At 43.2% G+C, this 14,694-nt stretch overlaps 1 protein-coding gene across 2 annotated transcripts in view; it reads left to right on the top strand.

Moving 5' to 3' along the window:
* The window catches only part of DIS3L2 (DIS3 like 3'-5' exoribonuclease 2), a 334,011-nt gene that overhangs the window by 267,624 nt on the left and 51,693 nt on the right, over nt 1–14,694 (top strand). The window lies entirely within an intron of this gene.

Raw genomic sequence — 14,694 nt, 5'->3', positions numbered from 1 at the left:
GAATGTGGTGGGACCGAGAGCAGGGCCCCTCCAGAAGATCTTAGCAACCTTGATGGTTCATAGGGGAGAATCCGTTCATAGAATCATAGAATCAAAGAGTTGGAAGAGTCCAACCCCCTGCCAAGAAGCAGGAATATTGCATTCAAATCACCCCTGACAGATGGCCATCCAGCCTCTGCTTAAAAGCTTCCAAAGAAGAAGCCTCCACCACACTCCAGGGCAGAGAGTTCCACTGCTGAACGGCTCTCACAGTCAGGAAGTCCTCCCTCATGTGCAGGTGGAATCTCCTTTCTTGTAGTTTGAAGCCATTGTTCCGCGTCCTAGTCTCCAGGGCAGCAGAAAACAAGCTTGCTCCCTCCTCCCTGTGGCTTCCTCTCACATATTTATACATGGCTCTCATGTTTCCTCTCAGCCTTCTCTTCTTCAGGCTAAACATGCCCAGCTCCTTAAGCCGCTCCTCATAGGGCTTGTTCTCCAGACCCTTGATCATTTTAGTCGCCCTCCTCTGGCAGGTAAACAGGTCCGGAACTGTTTAGGATTTTGTAGGTCAACACCAGCACTTTGAATTGTGCTCGGAAGCTAATTGGCAGCCAGTGGAGCTGATGCAACACAGGAGTAGTGTGCTCGCTGTACCCCGCTCCTATTAGTAATCTGGCTGCCGTGCGTTGGACGAGTTGCAGCTTCCGGGAAGTCTTCAGAGGCAACCCCATAACAATGTGGAAGACCCATTCCTAGGCTTCAGGTGAAGTCCAAACACTGCAGCATCCATTAGTGGCAAAATAGACAAAATAGGTGGGATCTAAATCTTAATTAATCCCAGCTTTTTCCTAATGTGAGACCCAAAGAGGCTTGTGATATTTTTGGAAAATGGAAATCTCTCCATTACGCTTTTGGAGATTTTGTAATCTTTGGAAAAGCATGACCTTGTTAGAAGTCACAAGCTTTTGAAAAACGATGCCATAACCTCTTGGTAAAAGCATGACCAGTTAGAGTCATAACCTTTTAGGAAAAAATGGCACTCACCAGCATTCATCCATACATACACACACATGCACACACGCACACACAAATACACACACACACAGAGCAGAGTTTATTTAATTGTTTGTTTTTTTACAATATTTATATTCCACCCTTCTCACCCCGCAGGGAACTCAGAACGGATGACAATGCACATATACATGGCAAACATTCAATGTCATAGACACATACCATATATAGACAGACACACAGAGGCTATTTAACTTTCCAGCTTCATGAGGGTATGCTCGAATTCTGGCCACCGGGGGAGCTGTCGCTTCACCATCCACTTGTGACACCAATGGAGTAATTCCTCATTCTTTTGTACGCTGCTGGAGTTTTTTATGGCGTCATAAATTGGTCAAATTAGCTTCCTTGCATAAGCGGTACCTAAATTTCCTACTTGACAGATGCAACTATCTTTCGGGCTGCAAAGGTTGACAGCAAGCTAGACAAATGATCGGGAGCGTACTCCGACAGCCAATGGAGTCTCTAAACATACTGTTCCTACATTGAAGTCTAAACTATACAGTGTTCTAAAATGGAGTCTGAGCCCTGAACAAGCCCAGACCTGATTACATGGCCTGCAGCCCCTCCAACAACAAAAAGTTAAGGACAAATTACATACCAATACACACATACACAATACAGTAAGCAATTACATACATAACAAATAACTAGTAGAGGCTTGAGAAGGTTGCCATTTTCAACAGATATAACCTATATACTCATGTATGATTCTATATTCCCTATATACTCGTGTACCTCAAAGTACCTACTTGTGTATAAATTTGAGAAATGTTAGTTTAAAAAATCAGTCCAAAAACCCGGATCAGCTTCTAAGGATTATACCTTAGCTCCTTTCAGGAAAAGGAACCATTCCCATCTCTGAAAAGTAAGAGTGACAAAAAATAAGAGCTTACTCCATCCTGGGATAACCTCAAAGAAACACTGACCCCCCCCCCCCCTTTACTCTCTGTATTCATGAAGCCACGTTCTGACAGGGAAATAATTGTGCACAAAAGACAATGGATTCCCAAAATCACAACAAACACAAATCCACTACAAGTCGTGGTACATAAATCACAAAGGTAAATGTTTTTTTTTCAGCTTATATAATACAATATTAAACATATAACCAACTTATATAATACAACATTGAGCAATATACAATAAACAAAAAACTGTTGTTTATACAGTGATTTTACATCAGTCACAAAAGTAAAGTCTTTCTTGCTGTAAAGCAGACTTCTCTTAAGGGCATAGATCCCTTACTTTAGAGAAAGATACTCTTGAGTGGAGTTTCCAGTCCCTTGTAAGAGGATATCCACGTAGAGGTAGAGGATTTCCAGATCGGTTTCGACTGTCTAACATCTTCCTCAGGTGGAGAAATGTGAAAAGTACAATGAAGTGGACATCAAGTACTCCAAAATAATAATTCTTCCTCAGGTGTATAAGGATACAATGAAACAGTGGATCTAAAGGGAATGTATACAGAACATGTATACAAAAGGGATAAATATTTCCATATGTTGCTAACATGTAAGGCATACAAAATAAAAGAGGCATAGGTACTTACATCAGGTTCTCCTAAACCAGTGGTTCTCAACCTGTGGGTCCCCAGATGTTTTGGCCTTCAACTCCCAGAAATCCTAACAGCTGGTAAACTGGCTGGGATTTCTGGGAGTTATAGGGCAAAACACCTGGGGACCCACAGGTTGAGAACTACTGTCCTAAACTGTGTTCTGCAATGGTTTGATTCTGTAGCAAGAACATGGCTAACAGGTAGAAACTAGTATATAAAGTGAAGCAATTAAAGGGGCCCAAACCAGGTAGAGCAGGTAATAAAAGTGTTAAAGAGCTATACACTACAGTTTACAGGAAACATTGGTATGAAATGGTGTCATTTAGATCATTGGGATGTACAGTTTTAAGGGTAAAAATTCCAAAGGATTTAGTACCCAAATTCAAATTAAAGGGGTGTGTGACAACCTCTAAAACCAGCACCCAGAGTGATTCTGCATTATGATTTAAAACATCAAAATGTTTATAAAAATGGAATCAGCGGAGTGATTTCTTATTTTGCTCTTGTGCTCGATGATCCGTTGTTTGACTTGTCTGCTTGTTTGGCCATTATACATAAGAGAACATGGGCAAAAAATAATATAGACCATGCCTTTGGTAGTACAAGTGGCAAAATATTGTCACCAGTAAAGAGCTTTGGTGTCAGGATTCTGAAATACCTTTGTCTGAATGAATTGTGGACATATCAAACAGTGATGGCATGCAAAATTTCCTACTAAGTTGGGTTTGACTTTAGTGGTTTGAGAATGGTAGTCTATGTCCTTGCCTTGCCCTGCCAGGTAAGTTACTGCTATGACTGTTTCTTTTTCCTGTGCCCTAATAATGTCTTATAATTATTAGTAATAATTTTGTTTTGAGAGTACATTATTTTGTCCCATAGCTTCTCTTTTTCTATGAAACCTCTTTTTGGTCTAAATTGTAATGTTCTCTAATTTGTCTGAAGTGGAACCATGAGATGCCTTTATATTTTTCATTTAGCTCCTCTTGAGTCTTTATTAAGAACTTCCCATTTTGTTTCTTTAAAATTTCTTTGTATGAAGGCCATACTTCCCCTCCAGTTTCCCTTCTTTGGTCTGCCTCCAATGGATTAATCCATAGTGGGGTCTTCTTAGAAAAGAAGTCTTTCCCATGTGGTGGAGTGCAGAATGCTCTCTGGATGTAGGTGAACTACAACTCCAAAACTCATAGTGTCTAGATCTAAGGAAGTCATGCTACCCCTCTATTCTGCTTTGGTTAGACCACATCTGGAATATTGTGTCCAATTCTGGGCACCACAATTCAAGAGAGATATTGACAAGCTGGAATGTGTCCAGAGGAGGGCGACTAAAATGATCAAGGGTCTGGAGAACAAGCCCTATGAGGAGCGGCTTAGGGAACTGGGCATGTTTAGCCTGAAGAAGAGAAGGCTGAGAGGAGATATAATAGCCATGTATAAATATGTGAGAGGAAGCCACAGGGAGGAGGGAGCAAGCTTGTTTTCTGCTTCCTTGGAGACTAGGACGCGGAACAATGGCTTCAAACTACAAGAGAGGAGATTCCATCTGAACATGAGGAAGAACTTCCTGGCTGTGAGAGCCGTTCAGCAGTGGAACTCTCTGCCCCGGAGTGTGGTGGAGGCTCCTTCTTTGGAAGCTTTTAAGCAGAGGCTGGATGGCCATTTGTCAGGGGTGATTTGAATGCAACATTCCTGCTTCTTGGCAGGGGTTGGACTGGATGGCCCATGAGGTCTCTTCCAACTCTTTGATTCTATGATTCTCTAAATGTCTTCTAGAGGTAAGCTACCACAGTTCCTAAAAAAGAACAGCCTTTGGGACACAGAGCTCTAATTTCAGCAATATTGAGCTCTATTTCTCCTCTTGGTTAACGTTGTCTTGGTCCCCAAAAATCTTTCTAGATTTAGTAACAGAAGCAAGAGAAAGATCAATTAAATAAATTTGAGTCAAACTAAGATGGAATTCCTTATAACTGAGGAATCCTGGAAGCAGTGAATGGGGTCATTCTTTACCCAATGTTTGAATGGGCATCTGTAAAACTCTTATCTCTTTGTTGTAAGAAAGAGAGAATTTGGACTGGAAGTTTTTAATTTATTGTGCTTGGAAGTCACTTTGGGTTCTGTTCTAAGAGAAAGGCAGCATATAAATAAAATAAATCTGAAAGGAGCAGCTGTTTTCTAGGCACCTGATCCCTTATCTATCCAACACATAATATCACTTAATCTGTTGTCTGTGCTTAAGTTGGCTGGCTATCTTGAGTACGCTGCTCCATGTACACTTTTGAGGTCTGGGTCATCTATGACTTGGAAGCAATCTCAGACTTCGCATCTCTATTGTGGGAAGGCATTTTCTAGATCGTCTCCCAAATGTTTAAGTCCTCATTAAAATTATTGCATGTTTGTGTATGATTCTTATTTATTTGTTTGTTTTTCTGAGAATTTGACTATATTTTCTGTTGATTTGCTTTGATGTATATTCTGGTTCTGAACTTCCATGTTTGTTGTGTCTATAGAAGTAGTTCTCAACCTTCCTGATGCCACAATCCCTTAACACAGTTCCTCTTGTTATGGTGACCCCCAACCATAACATAACATTTTCATAACTGTAATTTTGGTACTGTTATGAATTATAATGTAAATATCTGATATGAAGGATATATTTTCATTCACTGGACCAAATTTGGCACAAATACCCAAGGTGCCCAAATTTGAATACTGGGGGGGGGGGGGGGGGCATTGATTTTGTCATTTGGGAGTTGTAGTTGCTGAGATTTATAGTTCACCTACAATTAAAGAGCATTCTGAACTCAATAAATGATGAAATTGAACTCCCATGACCAAGAGAAAATACTGGAAGGGTTTGGTGGGCATTGGCCTTGAATCATAGAATCATAGAATCATAGAATCAAAGAGTTGGAAGAGACCTCATGGGCCATCCAGTCCAACCCCCTGCCAAGAAGCAGGAACGTTGCATTCAAATCACCCCTGACAAATGGCCATCCAGCCTCTGCTTCAAAGCTTCCAAAGAAGGAGCCTCCACCACACTCCGGGGCAGAGAGTTCCACTGCTGAACGGCTCTCACAGTCAGGAAGTTCTTCCTAATGTTCAGATGGAATCTCCTCTTTTGTAGTTTGAAGCCATTGTTCCATTGCGTCCTAGTCTCCAAGGAAGCAGAAAACAAGCTTGCTCCCTCCTCCCTGTGGCTTCCTCTCACATATTTATACATGGCTATCATATCTCTTCTCAGCCTTCTCTTCTTCAGGCTAAACATGCCCAGTTCCCTAAGCCGCTCCTCATAGGGCTTGTTCTCCAGACCCTTGATCATTTTAGTCGCCCTCCTCTGGAAGGGCATTGAATAGCATGGATAACCCTATCTACGAAGATTATCTGGAAAGTAAGGTTACAAGATATTTTTAAAGAGTGAATATATTTTATTAAAACTTACATGGATTGTAGCATTGGTATTACATTATTTTTCCACATAATCACCATTCGGTTCAATACATTTTGTCATCCATCCAGATTAGTTTGGTGTTTACACCTTATTTTATTTTTCTGTTTATTTAAAATTTAATGTTTATTTTACTTAAGTGATATTTATCTTTACTGTTCTAATGTAGCACAAATCCTATGTAAAATCATACTATGTATTTTTGACATTAATATTGAAATCTGAAATATATACAGATAGTCTTTACTTTGGGATGAGTTTTTGATAATAATTATAAACTTTATTTATACCCCGCTACCATCTCCCCCAAGGGACTCAGTGCGGCTTACATGAGGCCGAGCCCACAATACATCAATAATAAAAACAATAAAAATGCAAAACAATAAAAATAAAACTCATAACAGAAAATAAGCAATAAACATTAACAGTAACACAACGACGTTTAAAAACTATGGATGGGCCAAATGTAATAATTAAAATTTAAAAATAATGCTGAGCATGAACAGGTGAAATATGACTAGGATAGAGTTTTCAGAGAGGGATGGGGCATGCAGACATTCCTAGATCAATAATAAAGTGCATTTAGAGGACATATTGCTGGGAGTTTCCTTATTTTGGGAAAGCACACTGGAACAACCATGTTTTCAGGCTCCTCCTAAAGACTGCCAGAGTTGGGGCATGCCTGATGTCCTTGGGGAGTGAGTTCCAGAGTTGAGGGGCCACCACCGAGAAGGCCCTCTCCCTCGTCCCCACCAATCGCACCTGCGATGGAGGTGGGAGTGCGAGCAGGGCCTCCCCAGATGATCGAAGGAATCGTGTGGGTTCATACACAGAAATGCGGTCACCCAGGTAGGCGGGTCCCAAACCATTCAGGGCTTTGTAGGTAAGAACCTGCACCTTGAATTGGGACTGGAAAATGAACGGCAGCCAGTGGAGCACCTTAAACAGGAGGGTTGACTGCTCCCTGTAAGGAGCACCAGTTAACTTGGCCGCCACCCATTGAACCAATTGAAATTTCCGGGTCGTTTTCAAGGGCAGCCCCATGTAGAGTGCATTACAGTAGTCCAATCTGGAGGCGACTAAGGCATGGACAACCCTGGCCAGATCCTAGAAGTTTCCCTCTAACTTTTTCGGCCAGTTTGTCGCTTCAATTTTCACCTCGTCATCATCACAAAAATGTTTTCCACGCAAGTGTTCCTTCAAGTTAGTGATACTCACTGGGTGCGAGATTGGGGCTGTGAGAGGTGTGGCTTCAAACATCCCAACCAAATGAAGTCAACAACTCTTGTGTTGCATGAACAGTGTGTAGATGTGCATTGTCATGAAGGAGACAGACTCCCGCCATAAGCATCCCATGACATTTGTTTTGGATGGCTCTGCAAAGTTTCTTCATAGGTTCACAGTATATTCTGTACCTATTTTGCCACATGCTGTCTTGACAGTACATCCTCTCCATAAACTGAAACAATTTCACGATGAATCACAGTGGCGTTCATGCCCTTAGCATTTAGGTAGCGTATTACAGTTTGAACTTCATAATTGGAGGGAAACTGAAAATACCAGTCGATGAGCTTCTGACAACTGGCACTGCTCGTTCGCTTCCGCGGGCTTCCCATTACATGGCAGTGATACCAACTTCCCCTGAGAAAATTTTCCGCAAGAGCTACATGCCTTGTAACCTTTCTTTCTGGATATCCCTCGTACATCCTTGGAGCAGGATGCTGCAGGTTATATTATGCCATGAGAACCACTTAGGGGGAAAGGGAAAAAATCAAGTTATCTATCCTGTCTCATGACAATGGGAAGTGTAGTCCAACATATCTGCAAGGCTTCAGGTTTGGAAAGGACTAAAGGCTCATTTATGTTATTGACTTTGTCTCAGTAAACTGAATTCCCTCCATGCTCAAGGTGCAGCTAATTGGGGATAGGAAAAAAAATGTTCCTATGTGCTTAGAAGCTTTTTCTTGCACCCACACAGCTATAGGCTATGACTTGAGTCATCTGGAGCTATCCGCCCATTGCTTTTGCTTGCTTGCAGTAGCCCAGCAGAGCCTGGGTTTTGTGGCTTAAGGGGTTCAGCCAGTCGGAGCCTGACGCAGGATCCTGTCCTCCTGAGGTCAGAAGGTTTGGGGTCGGCTTCCTCCCAACCCTCCGATTTGTTGACCTGGCTTTCAGAAGCAGGGCCCCTTTCTCAGAACGCCGACTGCGTTCTAAGTAGGTCTGGCTCTCCTTTTTATGGTGGTGATACTGCTGGCAATGCATTGTGTTCTCTGTTCCCATATTAATATTAAGCTGGGTTTGTACTGTGTGTACTAGAAATCAAATGGGATAGGAGGTGAGGCTGCTGTTACCATACAGAAGAGAGCACAGCCTCTGAAGAAGCCTCGTAGGGGAGGTGGGCCTAGTGAATTTGGGGGGTTGGTGTTGTCTTGAGAGCTCAGGCCCAGAAGCCCTTTCTTGGATTGTGTCTTCCTGCATGGCAAAATGGGCCTGAACTGGATGGCCTTTGTGACCTCTCCCTTTCTCTAATTGTATGACCCATCCTTAGACTTCTCCAGGTAAAGAATGAGATGCAGTTACCACAAACTCCAACCCATTTCAGAGGTGCCTCATGCTCACACATTCTCCCCTTGCCCTGGAAACTATAACTTTGCAAAGTTACAGGGGTTATTCCCCCTGGTACAGTTGCAATGTCAGAGACCTTTCCTTGGGGTTGGTCCTTAAAAGACCTCAGTTTGGCTTTGTGTAAACAGGATATTTAAGATGTGAGAGTTAGGAACCACAGTAGCTGGATGGTAGTAAACCTTGGTTCCTTTTCTTCAGCCCTTCAGTAATGGAAATGTGTTGCTCTCTGTTTATGAAAGGAGGGCAGTTGGTTGCTTTTTCCATGCTTGTAGTGAGAAAATCTGGAAGTCGGAGGAGAATATATCCCTTCAGGATATAACTGCAGTGAGACTTTGGTGTGTGAAAGACATAACAACCACTAAGTATTGCTCCTCTTGTTGCCACAATTGACAAGTATGAAAAAGACTGATGAAAGAAACCAAAATGTGTGTGTGTGCACGCTGACACTTTTGTATGATTTTGTACCCTGTCCTGCTTCAAACCTGCATTTAGTCTGGGACTATTAATTTTTAAATATGTATTGTCGAAGGCTTTCATGGCTGGAATCACTGGGTTGTTGTAGGTTTTTCCGGGCTATATGGCCATGGTCTAGAGGCATTCTCTCCTGACGTTTCGCCTGCATCTATTGCAAGCATCCTCAGAGAGGTCTGTTGGACCTAGGAAAAGGGGTTTATATATCTGTGGAATGACCAGGGTGGGACAAAGGACTCTTGTCTGCTGGAACTAGGTGTGAATGTTTCAACTGACCACCTTGATTAGCATATAATGGCCTGACAGTGCCTAGAGCAACCTTTTCTTGAGAGGTGATTAGATTACCGTGCAGGTGTGGACAAGTCTACATAGGTACCACCAAACGCAGCGCCAAACACGAATCAAGGAATATGAAAGGCACTACAGACTACTTCAACCAGAGAAATCAGCCATAGCAGAGTGCCTGATGAACCAGCCTGGACACAGCATTTTATCTGAGAACACAGAAATGCTGGACCACTCTCACAACCACCCTGCCAGACTACACAGAGAAGCCATTGAAATACACAACCATGTGGACAATTTCAACAGAAAGGAGAAAACCATGAAAATGAACAAAATCTGGCTACCTGTATTAAAAAACTCTAAAATCACAACAGCACAACAACAGAGAGGAAACAAACAAGGACATCTAATCACCTCTCAACAAAAGTTTGCTCTAGTCGCCCTTATGGGCTGAGAATGGCGGTTAATAAGTGCATCAAATAAATAAATAAATAAATAAATAGGCACTGTCAAGCCATTATATGCTAATCAAGGTGGTCAGTTAAAACATTCACACCTAGCTCCAGCAGACAAGAGTCCTTTGTCCCACCCTGGCCATTGCACAGATATATAAACCTTTTTTCCTAGTTCCAACAGACCTCACTACCTCTGAGGATGCTTGCCATACATGGAGGCGAAACGTCAGGAGAGAATGCCTCTAGACATGGCCATATAGCCCGAAAAAACCTACAACAACCCAATTTTTAAATAAGTTCAGTCCAGCAATCACTGGAAGTGTTGAAATAAAAGGATATACGTTCATAGAAAGCTTGCATGCCAGGCAGAAGTTTGGTTAGATTCCTTCCTGATATCTGTTTGTTTTTTCTGTCTTGTCGGAGATGGAAACCATGCAGTCTTTAAAAGGTGTCACACTTTAATCCCCAGCACTCCTCAACTAGTGATGATGGGAGTCCCCGTTCAACCACATTTGGAGAACTTGGAACATGGGCTCATACCCTGAAGAACCCGTGGTGCCAGAAGAGAAAATGCTCTGGAGAGACCAAGCCAGAGACACTTGCATCTGAGACCTCTGTACTAGTGTTCCATAAGCCCAGAGTAGCATGGGGGTCCTTGGGTTTTGCCCAGCACTGGGACAGCACTCTCTTCTTCAAGAGCTCCTTGAGCTGATGTGCCCAGCCTGAAGTCTTGGAGGAACAAAGTAGACTTCATGCCCCATTAAGGTGTCTTGCTTTGTGGGAAGCAGGAGAAAGGCGTTAGGGAAGGGGCAGCCTTGGCCAAGAAGTATAAAATGCCTCAGTTGAGCTCCAGACCTTGTCAAAGCATGGTCCTCACTTGGAGCTCTCCCAGGTGCTGGCCAGCCTTGCTGCTTTGCTTGTTCTTCCCTATTAGTTCCCATTTATGGACTGTAACCAGGTGCTGTAGCTTCTGTTTCAGAGGAAGGAATTGGTAAAACCACCTCTGAGTATCTCTTTCATAAGAAACGCCTATGATAATCAATGGGGCTGTCATCAGAGGACAGTTGACTTGAAGGCACATAACACAATTTCATCACTCTAGATGTATAAACTAGGCAAACCTTTCTCACTTCAGTGGACACTTCCCCAAAGATGGCCTTGCATCTCTGTTGGGATAAAGAAGCTTTTCTCTGTGCCAGCTAGAAGGGAGTTGAGGACCAGGTGCCTGGAGCTATCTCTTCCGTGTTTGTTGTTGTGGTGCTAGTTGAGTTGTTTCTGGAGCAGAATGGATGGGTTGTTTTTTCCAGCCATTGCCCTGCCTGTGCCATTTTGTCTCTGATCTCTAGCATCTTTTGGGAGTGCTTTGACTGTGTATTTCTGCCTTGCAGGGAGTTGGATTGGATGGCCTTGGTAGTCTCTTCCAAATCAATAGTTCTCTCAAATGCACATCCTCGATGCTTGCCCTTTTTTGAACTTAGATGCCTTCTGTGTTGGACACAACCTAACCAGGCCAAGAGGAAGGGGAGCGCTTCCCCCACATACTGCAAACTGAGTAGCTGGAAGCAATCTGAAATCATTGGCTTTTCTCTGTCTTAGGAGCGTAAGGACGCTTTGGAAAAGAGAAGCATGCCATTAATAGCCTTGCAGGCATCGGCATCTTGCTAATTGCTCTCCTTTAAGACAAAGCCAGCCCTTTTCCTTGAAGTTCCCTGGCTGAGAGGTAAATGGCTCCCTTAAGACCGAAGTGCTGCTGCTTGTGGCATCCAGGAAAAATTACATCTTCCCTGTCAGGGCTTTGCTAGAGCTGTCAGCCTGGGTATTAAGAGGATTAGGTGTGGAGGAAAGAGGTGTGGGCCAAACAGTTTGGCTCTCTGTGACAGCCTTGTTCCTGCGCTGACGCTGGAGTGATGGGCAATCCAGAAACATCAACCTAGTGAGAGGTCAAGAGGTGTCGGAGCACCAGCGTTTGATTCTGACTCTCCTCAACTGTATACATGAAGCAATCCAAATACACTGCAGGAAAGGGTTTGGAATACATACTTCTAGAACGAGGACAGTTGTGGCACTTCAAATACAGCAGTTTATTTGGTGTTTTGGTGGCAAGTCCTTGTTTGGCAGTGGGTTCCATTCGCCACCTGCCAACACATCAGCTCCGAACTGATCCAGTTCCCAACAAGGGCGGAAAGTCACAGAGATAAAACGGCCCTTTTGGCCTCGGGACTGGTTCAGGACATAGCAGGCTGGAATTGGTCCAGGTTTAGTGCTGTAAAACTCCAAAGGAAACATAATCCTGTTTGAAAGGGAAAGGAGACACTCCCATTTTCTTTGTGCTTCAGCAAGCAGAGCTACCAGCCAGGGATCTGCAGTGAGAAATCGAGCAAACGGTTTAAAAGGACCGGCCGTGAGATCTGGACAGCAGACCCCAGTTTAAGATGTTGGAATTCACAGCCTGTCCTTGCTTCCAGGATCCAAAAGAACGCTGTGTATACCAAGGGTGGGCGGCTCTGATGGATCCAGGAGCTCATTCTTTGCTCTAGGACACTTCAGGAGCTGCAGAGATGGCCAAAAACATTAAAAGGCTTGACGAAGAGAAGGTTTCCATACTGCCCTTTGGAGTCACTTTTTGACATAGTGGGGGAGATTAGGGTAAGTGGGTTGATAAGGTTGTGGGTAAGTGGGTTGATAAGGTTGTGTGGGTTGATAAGGTTGTGAGCCTCCTAACCTAACAGCATTCGTAACCAAATGGATTCAAGGGGAAATTTAGCCTCTCGAACTGAGCCTGTTGTATTTTGGACACATCATGAAATGGCAGGACTCCTTGCAAAAGATGTCGAAGCTCGGTAAAGCTGAAGGTGGATTAATTGATTGAATCAAGGAAGTCATAGCCAGCTTGAGTTTGCAAGACCTGGTTTTGATGACAGGCCTCTTGGAGGTCTCATTTGTACGTCCACACATGGATTGGAGCAAACTGTCACGTTGCCAGGGCTCTGCCTTATTTAGGTAGAGATGAATCAAACTCCCAGTTTTAACAAACAGTTTAATTAAAACAGCACTTACTTGCTGGCTGTTTTAATAGACCAAAACATAAAACATAAAGATAGCACCCAGCCACAGAATAAACAAAAACTGATAGCAAAAACAACTCCGTAGTCAAAAGGGTCCAGTCCAGTGGTCAGATGCCAAGAGTTCAATAAACAAAGTTCAGGAATCAAGAGTCTATACCGTAGTCAAAAGCCAGTCCAAAGTTTCAAGATTCCAGGATTCCAAGATTACAGGAGACAGGTCAGGATACTGAAAATCCAACAGACCTGGGGGGAAAATCAGCAGCATCCGCCACCAAAATATGACAATACTTTTCTCCCAAAGATCAGTCCCAAGGTTAGCTCCTTAAATTCAGTAACACCCAGCTGCAACCTATCCCCTGCATGCCTCCACCCTTAATTGCTTTTACCTGTAAACTGTTACTTACAAACTACTCAGCCCTTTAGAACCAAGACTTGCATTAACCCTTCCATCACCAACTGCCAGGTCTACCACCACCAACCACCATCAACTATGGAACATATGACACGAACTTAACTAAAAATCACAGCAGTAGCAACAATTAGTCAAACATATGAACTTTCAGTTAGTCAAGCATGTGAACAAATACATTAGCCTGAATGCTGTTGAAAGTCCCACCAAGAGTCAGCTCATTAAGTCAGTGGGGCTCGCCTACAAGTTGATTGAACAATTTAGTCAATGGATGTACTCAACTAGGTGTCTTGGAGGTCTCTCATTTATAGGGTCACCACAGATGGAAGCCAAATGACGGAACTGTGCTTAATGAAAGTGGGATTATACCTGTTTTGCTTGCTAAACTTTGCCATGATGTTATGCTCTCAAAATAGCACCAAACCATAATGTTCACATTTAAGAGGGGTTGGGCAATTGTCTGACCTGCCTTGGCCCTTTTGCTTTCATCCCAGAGAGAGTGTAGGTCTTTTTTCACTTGTGCAATTTTCCATGACATAATTTGGCAGCTCCTGCTTGTCCATTCAACTCCAAATACCTGCAGATGAAGGACTCGTTTTGTTGGCAAACAATAGGGGGAACCCACTCCTGAGAGAAATTAGGGATCCAGTTAGTTGCCTTGATGCTTGTTCCTCTGTGAATATAAATACAGCATTTGCAGGACCAGTGTCCATGGTTTCATTTATCCACATAGTACAAAATATGTTCCTCTCTGAGCATTTTATAGGCCCTCCAGCATGACTTCAGAGTATTTTTCAGCCAGAACTCCTTTATTCTAACAGGGTTTGCTAGCACAGTGTTCCCTCACTTATTGCGGGTGTTACGTTCCAGGACCACCCACGAAAAGTGAAAATCCGCAAAGTAGGGATGCTGTATATGTATATCGGGTTCTGAGGGTGAGGTAGAAGTGAGGAGAGATTTAAAGGCACCACACATCTTCTTTTGCTAACTATCTCTGTTTTGCTTTGCAATTTCTCTTGATTGGCTGCCTCTCTCCTGCGGAGAAGGTTGAAACCCCCTTCCATATTCCATCGTTGCCAGGAGGTGGGATTAGAACACCGCTATGGGCAATGGCAACCATTCATAAACTGGGATGCAAAAACCCGTGGAATAGTGAGTCCACAAAAAGTGAACCGTGAAGTAGCAAGGGATCACTGTATTCATGCTTGACATATCCCTGCAAGATCCAGGAATGTATCCCTGTGGATATAGGGGATTGTACTGTAGGGATGAGTGCAAAGCTGGGGTGAAAATTGCTGGAAGAAACATTAACAACCTCAGGTATGCAGATGACACCA

The sequence above is a fragment of the Anolis sagrei genome, chromosome 3 (assembly GCF_037176765.1).
Source record: "Anolis sagrei isolate rAnoSag1 chromosome 3, rAnoSag1.mat, whole genome shotgun sequence".
Lineage (NCBI taxonomy): Eukaryota > Metazoa > Chordata > Lepidosauria > Squamata > Dactyloidae > Anolis > Anolis sagrei.
This window is presented reverse-complemented; position numbering and strand designations above follow the sequence as displayed.